At 40.1% G+C, this 13,436-nt stretch overlaps 1 protein-coding gene across 1 annotated transcript in view; it reads right to left on the bottom strand.

Annotated features, from left to right (window-relative positions):
• kug (FAT atypical cadherin kugelei) overlaps positions 1–13,436 on the bottom strand; it is a 603,151-nt gene that overhangs the window by 303,420 nt on the left and 286,295 nt on the right. The window lies entirely within an intron of this gene.

The raw sequence follows: 13,436 nt of genomic DNA, 5'->3' as shown, positions 1-13,436 counted from the left end.
CAAATTGTAATGAGATGTGGTTACCTAGTTTTCGCTGGGTCAATTCTCTATCTAGCCTCAAGCCCAAATGACTCAACCAAACCAATCTATTCTTATTCCAAATTCAAATAAAATAAAGCACATGCTCAACACGGTTAATGCACTTACTGCTTAATATAACGTCTCAGCTTTCACAAATTTAAAAATGGAACAACTCAAAATAGTTTTCTGGAATGCTAATAGCTTATCCTGAAGAAAAAGAATTTCTAAAATCGCATGAAATAGACATTCTCCTAATTTCAGAAACACATTTTACGCATAAATCGCATGTCCACATTAAAAACTACGACTTTTATCATGTAATGTATCCTGATGGTAAACCGCGAGGTGGATCAGGTGTAATGATAAGAAAAACAATCAAATATCACCAGGGCGAACATTTTCTTCTCAAGAAATACAAGCTACGAATATTGTATTTGAATGTTTTAACGGATCCATAACTATATCCTCAATATACTGTCCTCAAGAAAAAATGTATATCAAATTCTTCAAGTCACTTGGGAATAAATGTTTAGCTTGTGGTGATTACAATGCTCCATGTGGGGATCACGCCTTGTAACCGCTAAGGGGAGACAACTTTATTATGCGATTCAAGAACTAAGTTTGAATGTTATATTAAGAGCTCCGACATACTGGCCCAGTGATGTGAGCAAAATACTTGACTTGATAGATTTTTGTGTACCTAAAGGTATTGCAGAGGAATCTCAGCAATGCACTACATGCTACGAACTATCTTCTGATCATTCTCCAGTCTTGCTAACAGTTCATACACAATACATTGAGCAAGAGCCGAAATGTACATTACATACCAAAAAGACAGATTGGTACTACATAACTAAAAATTTAAAACAAAACATCTCACTAAAAATTGAACAATATCAAATGCTGTAGAATATTTGGTCACTACTATCCAACAGGCGTCATGGAATGCAACGATAAATACCACATTTGAAGGCAAAGAGTATTGTACTGCTGGGTTCCTGGAAATATCACAACCTTTTGATAAAGTATGGCACACTGGATTACTATTCAAAATTAAAAAATTCTTGACAATAAATTTTTATTTGTTTATTTCGTCGTATATCCAATATAGACATTTTTATGTACATGAAGAGGGTGAATCATGGGATATTAAAAGAATTCGTGCTGGAGTTCCCCAGGGATCCGTACTTGGACCCATAATTTCCCTTTAATTTGCTTCTGACCTTCCACAATCCGAAGAAGCTGTAATCGGAACATTTGCTTATAGAAAGATCAAGCTAGTCAAAAATTACAAAGATGCTTGGACTCAATATCATTATGGCTAAAAGATTGGAGAATAGAAGCGAATGAATCCAAATCCACACAAGTAACATTCACGTTGAATAAAAACTCATGTCCTCCAGTTAAATTAAACCAAATCGAAATTCCACAGAAAGATGAGGCTTTGTATCTCGGAATGCATCTTGACAAAAAACTGAACTGGAAAAAGCATATCGTAACCAAAAGGAAGTCACTTGATATACAATTCAATAAACTAAAATACGTAATCGATACTAGATCAAAACTTTCTCTAGAAAATAAAATTCTAATCTATAAGTGTGTCATAAAGCCGATATGGACATATGGGATTCAGTTGTGGGGAACTGCGTCGAATACTAATATAAAATTGCTACAACAATTCCAATCAAAGGTCCTACGTACAATCACAAACGTGCCAACCTACTTTAGCAATAAACGTTTGCACGATGAGTTAAATGTAAAAACAGTACAAGATGAAATCACATCCCACATAACATCTTACAAGAATAGAATCAGGAATCACCCAAATCCACTGGCATCAAACTTAATGACAAATCATGAAACCTTCAAAAGATTGAATAGAAAGGCACCACAAGACTTACTCACATCCCAATAAACACAGGATGAGCGTTTTTCAAATGCAACAACTTTTCAGTTTGAGGGTAAATATAATTTTCAACATAAATTCAACTTGACTTGAAATAGCTCATCTTCAATACATCTTCAAATTGTTTGCGAATTACTTCCAATTTGCCAAAATGCTGACGAAATCTTTGAAAAGGTGTTGAAGATAATATGAGAAAACTTTGACAAAACACTACCCTAAAATGCAACGAAAAAAACATGTGGTTTTCAATACTTATTTGTGCAACGAAGTTCGTGGTCAATTGCAAGAAATAAAAAAATGGAAAATATTAGACATATAACCAAATGGTTTATAAAAATAGGTAAGTGAAAATAAAAAATGAAATAAAACTTTAAGGAAGTCACTAAATGTATATCTCTGTGCAGAAAACTAAAATTATGGATTCTACGTTCTTGAAAACATTAAAAAGCTGACCAATGAAAAAATGGTGGACAATTAACTGGAACTGCTTCAAATAGTTTATAATAATTGGTACGTCAACATGAAAAATTAAATCAACACTTTGGAGAAGTCACTAAATTTAAATCTCTTTGCAGAAAACTAAGATCTTTGGATGCTACATTCTTGCAAACATTAAGAAGCTGACCAATGAAAAATGAGTGGCTTATCGACAAGAAAAAGTTTCCAGAAACATTACAAGTGCAACCAATTAAAATTGTTAAAAACAACAAATTGTTGAAATCAACAACTTCTGGATGAAAATGTGCATCACATCGTCAGTTTAATTCATATGCTATTATCAGATTAAAATGGATATTTTGTGAATTCCTTCTGCTGGAAATCAATTCTAACACGCGGTCCAGTACGTTCCTAATTTCAAATTGCCCGCATGTTAATAAATTATAATGCTGTTTTATGACACCAAAAGGAAGGAAATCGAATTATCAATGCAAAAGTGTTTACTAATAATGTTTAAGATATTTAAAGTTTTGTTGTTTGTTTTTTTTTGTTTTTTTTTTTTTTCTTATTTGTTGATATGTTTAATAAGATTATTATTTATCAATTGGTATTGTACTGTATTATGTAGTGTAGTGTATTATTATATATTTTATTTTGATGAAAATGAATAAATTATACAAAATTCATAGAATTTTGGCTTTGACTTTCAATTTGAAGTGGGTATATCATTCGTACAAATTTAGGTTGAAAAGTATTTGCAACGATGTTAATTTTGAATTTGACTCGCATCGAAAATTGTTTGACAAATTATTGAGTAGCGGTGCATTTCAATTTGAAGATAACACTTGAGATATTATTGCTTATGTGTTGAATTTCACTGTTGAGGGTAATGTCTGTTTTTTGTTGAGAACGCGATTTTCTCAACAATTTTTCAACTTGAATATTACCCTACTCCTTTGAAAAAATGTTTGAAAAATTGTTGAAATTTAGCATTTTTCAAACGTTTGTGTTTATTGGGATAGCTTCACAAGATTGATTATAAAACAAATAAACTTATGTAAATATGGCAACACCAGTGGGTTTTGCCATTTGATATAATATTTATATATTAAGAATGTTAAATATCGATAAGATAGATCGTATCAATAAAGAGTAACAAAAAAGAAATTTGCTTTTTAATATTGATTATACTTATTGCCGGGCATTTTATGGAATTATTCCAAAAATAGAGAATAAAGGCTTATCAGCTTATGACAAAATTAAACAATTTTCCTTTGATGCCGTTTTTGCACGTCTAATATATCCTTCATAAGGTCCTTATTACTTTTTCTGGTAACAAAATACAAAAATAATGTCATTAAAGTAGAAACAAATACACGGTGATAGGTTGATGCAAATGTTTTAAACAGGTCAAATCACACGATTCTTTACCTTTCGGGAAATACCAATATTTTGGAAAGATCCCTCCAAAAATATTATTTTAAAGTGGGATGTAAGTTATAAAATTCGTATTAGATTAAGTTCATGGTAGGGTTAGTTGCAATTGTTTTGAACAGCACTGTATGTCCATCGAAGCAAAAAGTTTCACTCCGATTTACCGGTTCAAAATTTGAACAGGTAATGGGTTAGATTCAAATATAGCTCCCGTATATATCTTTGACCTTATATGCACTTTTTTGGTGCCAGAAGCCAGTGTTTTTCTTTGATTTGTATCGCTAAGTGTACCAATCGGTTCAGATTTGGATTTTGGTATGGGAAGAACTCATATCCTACTTGACCCAGATGGCCGAAACGATTGAAACGTACCCTTGTTTAGGCTTCTTTAACTCTAGAACAACAATGTTACGACAAAAATAATGTAGGTAACTATTTCGAACAAATAAGGTATTTTTTTAAATTCCAAACTGAGAAATTTTAACTTTTAATCTAACGCACATATGTACAAGATTCTTCTAAAATACGTATAATTGTATAGGGAATGAAGTTACGTAAAAACCAAACCGTCCACTAATTCCTGAAGTTTCTAACGCAGTGGGCAAGGTTGATTTTTTTTTTAATTTCGATGGTTGAACAACATGTCTTTCACTTTAATTTGTATTATCTTGCATATTGATGCATATTTTATTTCTTTTCATTATTTCCTACTCTTCCAATCACATCACAGTTAACCTAATTGTTGAAATTTCACCACGGATAGGGACTATAACCTTAAGTCTACCTTAATGATTCTACCAGTTATTTAATTTCTAGACATCCGCCACCAAAACCTCAACCACACTATTCAGTGCATGGAAGGCAGAAGACACATGCAGTTGAATATCAGAATCGACTGGGAAACAATTCCGACTATAAATTACTCCAAGATTCTCGCGGTGACATTCGACAGCCTTTTCGAATCGTCTGTCCACGCTCTGCATTTTTGTAATTAGCTTTGCGGTACAACAAGGATCTCAAGATGTTTGCCGGCAGCATTTGGAGTACGGACAAAGAAGGTTAGGCTAATGTGGCAGCCCGATTTCAGGTACACATAGGCTATTCAGTCCATTGTTATAATCCGCCACGTTTGGCAAATGTGGCATTATTTTGAAGACCGAACTGTGACCATGCAACCGTACAGCCGTTGTTTAGTCTATATGTCTGAAGGCAATGGAAGCAGCATAAAATCAAGGGATCTATTCCTATCTTAAGGTGTGTATTAAGTTCAACAAGTATATATGGCCGTAAGTTCGGCCAGGCCGAATCTTATGTACCCTCCACCATGGATTGCAGAGAAACTTCTACGAAAGACTGTCATCCACAATCGAATTACTTGGGTTGTGGTATCTTAAATCGTTTTCTAAGTTGTGAGTTAGTCCATACGTGGTATATATTAGACAATACAGGTATGTGTAGGTAAGTCTACAAATAATTACGAATCGATATGGACTTTTGCACAGTACGTAGAGAGCCAGAATTGAAATATGGAGGTCGCTTATATAGGGGCTATATATAATTATGAACTTCATATGGACCAATTTTTGTGTGAATGGGGACCGATTTATCTGAGGGCTATATATAACTATAGACCGATATGGACCTAGGTTAGGTTAAAGTGGCAGCCCGATTAAGATTCAGGCTCACTTAGACTATTCAGTCCATTGTGATACCACATTAACTGAAAGTACCTATTACATATGGGCACTTCTAGTTTTAACCACTGAACCTTCTCTGTTATTTTCTTCTGTTGAACCACCCAGATTGTTCCAAAAACATTAGCAGACTGCTTAAGTTAACGTTTTCCAGGTCCGCCAGTAATCTCAAGCTATATGCCCCTAAAATTTGCTTACGCCTTACACAAAATGCAGGACACTCACACAAGAGGTGTTTTATTGATTCCTTTTCCTCCGCATCATGACAGCTCATACAATAGTCATTATACTTCGCACCAATAGTTTTTGCACAATCGCCTATCACGCAGCGACCCGTTATAGCAGATATCAGGAGTGATATCTGGCGTCTCGAGAACACTAGCATATCTAGTGTGAGGTTTAAGTTTAAATGGGGCCATATTTGCTTGGTGTCGTTACAACCCTTGCGATTCTCCCATCGAACATTTGCCATCATGACAGCCTTCTCACGCAGTAAGAGCTTGCAGATAGCCAGAGGCATACCAACATATTCTAGTTCCCCTGGAATATGTAAGGTAGTTCCTAGCCTTGCCAACTCATCTTCTTCGCAGTTCCCCGGTATGTTCCTATGGCCAGGCACCCATCTTAGGTGAATATTGTGCTGCTCAGCCATCTCATTGAGAGATTTGCGGCAGTCGATGGCCGCTTTCGAGTTGAGGAACACAGAGTCCAAGGATTTTATTGCAGGTTGACTGTCTGAGTATATATTAATGCCAACATTACTTGGAGCATTACTTCTCCGCCAATTCACCACTTCTCTTATTGCTAATATTTCAGCCTGAAAAACACTACAGTGATCAGGTAATCTTTTCGCTATTCGAAGTTCCAGATCTTTAGAATATACTCCGAAACCCACTTGGCCATCCAATTTGGAGCCATCAGTGTAGAAATCTATATATCTTTTACTCCCCGGGGTCCGTGTACACCACGCCTCACTGTTGGGAATTAGAGTTCAAACTTTTTGTCGAAAAGTGGTCTCGCCAAAGTGTAATCCACTACGTTAGGCACATCTGGCATTATTTTGAGGACCGAACTGTGACCGTAACTTTTTTCCGACCACAGCGATAGCTCGCGCAACCGCACAGCCGTTGTTGCAGCTGACTGTTTGCCCAAAATGTCTAAAGGCAATAGATGCAGTATGACATTAAGGGAATTTGTTCCTGTCTTGCTGAATGCACCTGAGATACACAAGCACGCCATACGCTGAACTTTGTCTAAACTTGTTGGCTGGTGATGTGCCGGCCAGCAGACTACAACACCATATAGCATTATAGGTCTAACCACTGCCGTGTATAGCCAATGCACAGTTTTTGGTTTTAGACCCCACTTTTTCCCTATTGCTTTTTGCACGAGTATAAAGCTACGGTTGCTTTCCTCGCCCTTTCTTGAATATTAAGCTTAAAGTTCAGCTTCCTGTCCAAAATAACGCCAAGGCATTTTGCACACTCACTAAAGGAAATTTCAGTACCCCCTAAGGAAATGGGCCTAACCGTGGGAGTTTTTCGATCTTTGCAGTACATGACTAGTTCTGTCTTTTCAGGATTTACCCCAAGACCAGTATCTTTCGCCCATTTCTCAGTCATCCGGAGAGCTCTCTGTATAATATCTCTAACTGTTGATGGAAATTTTCCCCTGACTGCTAGCGCCACATCATCTGCGTATGCCACCACTTGTATCCTTTCTTTTTCTAGGGAAACCAGAAGGTCGTTTATAACAACATTCCAAAGAAGAGGTGATAGAACTCCTCCTTGAGGAGTGCCTCTGTTCACATACCTTTGTATGTTTGCTTGTCCTAGTGTGGCTGAAATGCGTCTCTTCCTTAGAAGTTCGTCTAACAGCCTAAGTATACCTGGATCAACATTCAGAGTTGTCAGTCCATTTAATATCGAGCTCGGATGGACGTTATTGAACGCCCCTTCGATGTCTAGAAACGCCACGATTGTGTACTCTTTGACAGATAGTGAGCTTTCAATAAAGCTGACTAGTTCATGTAATGCGGTCTCAGTAGACCTGCCCTTCGAGTATGCATGTTGTCGTTTCGAGAGCAAACTTGAATCGACGCTAGTTCTAAGATAAATATCTATCATCCTCTCCAGAGTCTTAAGTATGAATAATGATAAGCTGATTGGTCGGAAATCCTTCGCATTCGGGTGAGAGGCTTTTCCCGCTTTAGGTATGAAAACGACTTTTGATTCCCTCCACTTTCCTGGAATATATGCTAAGTTGAGACATCCTATATATATCGCCGACAACCAGGGGATAATTCTGTCAGCCACCGCTTGTAACTCCGCCGGAGTAATTCCATCAGGTCCGGGGGATTTGAATGATCCAAAGCTATTTAACGCCCATTTTATTCTAGATTCCGATACAACTTCCGCGATAGGAAACGACCGCTGAGCCACTGTGGCACCGCCAGTACATGGTTCAACCGTCTGATTTCCGGGAAAATGTGTTTCCAATAGTACCTCCAGCGTCTCCCCACTGGACGTTGTCCAATTGCCCTCCGATGTTTTAATGAAACCTGGAGCGGAGTTCGTGGATGCTAGCACCTTCCGTAGTCTGGAAGCCTCGGACGTATTCTCAATGCTGTTGCAGTAATCATTCCAAGAGTTATGCTGAGCCTTTCAGTTCTCGCTTGTATCCTCTCAGATTCTTCTTGTAAGCGTCCCCATCCAGAGGAGCTCTGGTGGACTTTGCTTTGTTAAAGAGCTTCCTGCACGATTTCCTCATATTACCTAACTCTGTAGACCACCATGGTGGTCGACTTTTCCCCCTTGGCTTCCCTCTAGGGCATGCAGCTTTCAGTGAAATGTTGAAGGCCTTAGTAATCCTCTCCACTGCGTGTTCGATAACTTACACAGTGCTCATATTTGTCTCTGGTATTTCCGGTATCATCATATTGAACGATTCCCTATACCTATTCCAGTCAGCTTTCCTAACATTTGGCGGAAATATGGTCTTGGTGTATGAACATCAAATTTGAAACTGATGTAGCGATGATCTGAGAAGCTATGTTCACTTAAAACCTGCCAATCGGATATCATTTCATTCAGTTCTTGCGAGGCCAAGGTGATGTCCAAAACCTCTTGCCTGTTTTTAGTAACAAAGGTTGGGGCATCTCTAGGAGTGACTCTCCTCTTGCATTAGTATCACCACTTCCCCATATACTATGGTGTGCATTTGCATCGCATCCCATAATGAGTTTTGTCTTTGTTTTCAATGACTCCTCAACTAAGGTCTTAACGGCACATGGAGGCATCTCCCTGTCATGTCCCATGTAGACTGAAGATACCCAATATTTGCATTTGGCTAATTCTAAACTGGCAACGACAGTGTCAGTATTGCACATTGAAAAGAGTTGAGCTCGTTTTTAGCAATTATACAGGCTCGATTTACATCATTACCAGTATACTGCAATAGTTTGAACCCCGGAGTACTTAATTCACATATTTTGTTTCTATAAACATTTATGGTTCTTGAATAAGAATTATGTCTATGTCCCCTTTCATTAGGAGAACTTTTAAGGCAGCACATGCAGCCTTACAATAGTGAAGATTTATCTGGAGAATCCGTAGGACCATCGAGATTTTCAACAACCGTCACATCAGCCGTTTCAATCGAGTCATCAAGAATGTCTTCTTCAGAGATCTCGGTGACTCTCGCAATAAGCATAGGTTCAACTTTGGTGAGTTTTGAGGCAGTAGAAACCTCCTCTCGCATACGGTGTCTATCCATGGATTGCATCTTTGGTATCTCCCTCGACTTCGCAAGAGGATCCGCTTATTTCTGATTCAGGCAGAGGCTTGTCGATTTCCGAATCCTTTAGCTGATCGTTTTTATATACCTTCATTTGTATATAATGAAAGCCATAACATACACGGCCCTGAGACTTTGCTAGATGTGGAAAAGACTGAGTGTTCATTATAAACACTGCATGCCGTCTTGGTCCATCCACTTCATCCAAACGGTCCAGTAGGGTTTGCAGGTATCCACGCATGTGCTCTAGGTCTAGCCGGTATGTCTTTCTTCTCGACTAACTCTAGAGCAGCTCCTTCCAAAACTTCACCAATTGGTATCAGAGCAGCTTTAAAACATTCTATAGACCTCTGGTCTTCAAATGCGACTAGCTTAAATCGTCCTTGATACCAAATCAGCCTCTTGGTGTCGAGGATCTGCGCCGGAAAACTTTTCCAGCACCTGTGAGTAGACGCCAGACAAAGCATTCTCAATTTCCCCCCATTTTTGCTTTGGAACCATACCGTCCAATGCTCCTTTATTAATGATAGCCATCACAAGGCTGTCTTTAGCAACTGAGGCAAACGATCGTTGATCCCTTTTGGAGGATGGCAGCACATCCGGTGATCGTTCCCTTTTTCCAGCCTCAAAAATTCCTTGAGCCCATTTTAAGGAATCGCGTTGTTTAGCCGACAACGTGCTTGGGTCGAATTTCTTTAGGATAAACAAAGCATTTCTGCGTTCCTTGAATCTCTTTCGTGAGGGATTACCTCCTTTTGATGCCGTTACCTTGGAAAAGGTTCGACTTGTCAAAGTGTCGCCACCTGTCGACCCGTCTACAGGTCGACTAATTGGGCCTAACTCTTGGTCATTGCCCAAATTTATAACTCCAGTCGATACCCGTCCACTGGGCCCTGAAGTTAGCAACCCAGTGGATGTCTTTGAATTTCTCTGCATGGTGGCCTAATATACCACCACACTTGAAATTCGTAGTAGGTACTTATTACGATGATTTTATCCGCTATTAAAAAACACGTCCGTTCCGTTCGACGGTTGAATGATTATATATGGACCTAGTTAAGCATGGTTGTTAACGGCTATATACTAGCACAATGTACCAAATTTCAACTGACTCGGATGAAATTTGCCCCTCCAAGATGCTCCAAAACTAAATCTCGGGAACAGTTTATATGGGGGCTATATATAATTATGGACCAATTCTGGCACGGTTGTTAGAGAACATACACTAACACCATGTACCAAATTTCAGCCGGATCGGATGAAATTTGTTTCTCTTAGAGGCTCCGCAAGCCAAATTTGAGGGTCCGTTTATATGGGGGGCTATACGTAAAAGTGGACCGATATGGCCCATTTGCAATACCATCCGACCTACATCAATAGCAACTACTTGTGCCAACTTTCAAGTCGATAGCTTGTTTCGTTCGGAAGTTAGCGTGATTACAACAGACGGACGGGCGGACGGACATGCTCAGATCGACTCAGAATTTCACCACGACCCAGAATTTTCATTGTTCGACTGTTCACCACTTAGGTGAATTCTAACAAATTAGCTTTCTAAAAACAAATTTCGTGTTGTGCATTACTATGTAACAAAACGAAATAAAAATAAGATTAAGGGACTTGTAAGTTATATGAAAAGATGATGTACAGTGGGAGAAAAGATGATTCAATTTGTAAGAGGAAATTTCCCAAATGTTTTCTCCATAAGGAGTTAGCATAAAGGGCCCAAAATTGAGTTATCTCTCCCAACCAGATCTATACTAAAGGGTGTGGAAAGGTTCATTCGCCCGAACCGAAACATGTACAGTCCAGGCGTGTATAGATGTGTATCTGGCGTTTTCTTTTCAATGGCTCTATTAACCATGTTCCTTAATCTAGTCTGTCCATAAAGCTCGAAAAAGAATTGTTAATTGCATTATATCTAAATGCATTTGGACGTCAATTGTCTGTTTCGGTATCAGGTTAACATGAGTCTATATAAAATTTTCGGTTATAGTCCCATTTTTCCTGTTTATAACAACATTCCCTCTCCTCCGGTGCTATGGGCGGTGGTCGGACTCCGAGAACAGGATTAACCTGGTAGCTTCTCACCGCTTCAGTATCCTCATGACAGGATTCATGAGGACCTGTCTGGTATACTGCCTGATCTTGAGGCTCTCATTTGTAACGCTGGATCGAGGTGAAGATCAATATATGATACAATCTCGACGCCGTCATGAGGGTGTGGAATAGAGGACAGGTAGACATTAAACAGTGCCCCACCCTTGGGACCTCCCTGTTTAATTCACAGGGTTTTGGCTTTTTGTCCCTGAATTCCACGTACGACTGGCGTCCGAATTATCCACAGATAATTCAGAAGCCACACTATTCGATGTCCTCGAATAGTGTGGCATGATGCCTTCGATAGGTCAAGCGCCACGAGGACCGTCCTATGACACGGCTTGGGCTGATTGAGTTCCATATTAATATGTGCTGAAATGGCTGCAAGGCTGTCGTCGTTCTATGTACCTTTCGGAATCCATGTTGATGGTGGGCAGCTGGAAAACTCTCCACAAGGCTGGGGAGGAGTAGTGCCTCGTGTCTTGGCTACTGGCGAGAGAAGGGATATCGGTCTGTACGATACACCTTTACTCGAATCTTTGCCTGGCTTAAGTAGTGGAATCATCCTACCCATCTTCCAGACATCGGGTATAATGAGTGATTCCAAGGACAAATTGAGGAGTCTGCACAGGTACTCAACTCCCAGTATTCCCAGATGCTTCAGCATTAGCATTGAAATTCCGTCGGGGCCAGCGCCTTGGATGGTTTTGCGGTGTTGATGGCATTAGTAACTTCGGCTGTGGTGTGCCATCGGCTCGGAGACCACGTATGCGACAAGTGGCTCTCCTTTTCGCTCTATCACTCTCGGAATGCTCGACAAACTATCGTTTGAAGTACTTAGCGCATCTCTTCGGATCAGTCACAGTCACGTCGCCAAAGGTGACTGAAATCCCATCATTCCCCAAAGCAGGGTTCGAGAGGGTTCTCACCACAATTTACCTGTTCCTGTGCCTAAGTTACATTGCTTCAGGTGCTCTAACCATGTGTTCCGCTTGTGCTCGTCGACTATTTTACTAATCTCTAGATTCGAGTCCTGCCGCTTCAGCTGGGAAGTTGGGCCTCACTTGGCCAATTCGACCAGATGGAATGAAGCGAGCGGCTGCAGCGTTGATAATGTTCCGGAACGCCCTCTGTGCAACATGAACATGAGAGGGGGCGGGAGCTCACTGAAGCGGCGATCGGATATTCTCTGCAGGCTTCCCAGTTGATTTTCGTTTGGTTTATAAACGTCCGGCGTTCAGATGTTATGAAATCGGAGGGTCGTTTAGTGGTGGGAAGTATGGTCTGATCCCAATGAAGGAGGTGGTCTGATCCCAATGATCATTATCAGACCAGGCGAAGCTAAGGATAAATCTGACGAACTGCTACAATCACCCATAATTCTCGTGGGGCCTCTTCGTTCACCGTGCAAAATGTGGAGTTATCTATCTGCTCTGCCAAAGCTATGCCTCTCTGGTCATTACCCAGGAGTTCGTGGTGGGCATTAAAGTCTCCTAGAACCAATCGGTTCGTAGCACATTGTATCCGTCACAATGGCGTAGGCTGCACGTGGCATTCAGCTTAGTTTCCTGGATCGCCGCGACCCTTATCCTTTCCGATTCATAAAGTCCACGATCTCACTAATCTTACCTCGGAACCCGTTACACTAATTTGCAAAAGCGATGCACTATCCGGGACTGCTACAATAATATTGGGTGTAAGATGCTGCGGCGGAGAATATTGTTGTACGGGAGATGTCGGGGGTCGCATAGTCTGTCGACCCAATGCTGCTGTTGGCACAGCATCCTGCCACGTAGTCAGTATGACCATACTCCCGCAGCGGTGGTGGATCAGGTTTCGGCAGATTGAACAGTACCATGTTCCGGTGTTTTCCTCTAAAAATACGGACGAAACAAACACGTACACGGATGAGGCAGCCGCTGGCCAATGGGTAGAGTCCATCGGGTCAATCCGGTACGAAGAACCCGCCGCCGTGGGATTGACTGAGTTGCAATAAACCATTTTGGTGTTCGGCAGTAACTAATGACACGAGATACCCTACCGACATA

Source organism: Haematobia irritans, chromosome 4, assembly GCF_050003625.1.
Source record: "Haematobia irritans isolate KBUSLIRL chromosome 4, ASM5000362v1, whole genome shotgun sequence".
NCBI classification, from domain to species: Eukaryota; Metazoa; Arthropoda; class Insecta; order Diptera; family Muscidae; genus Haematobia; species Haematobia irritans.
This window is presented reverse-complemented; position numbering and strand designations above follow the sequence as displayed.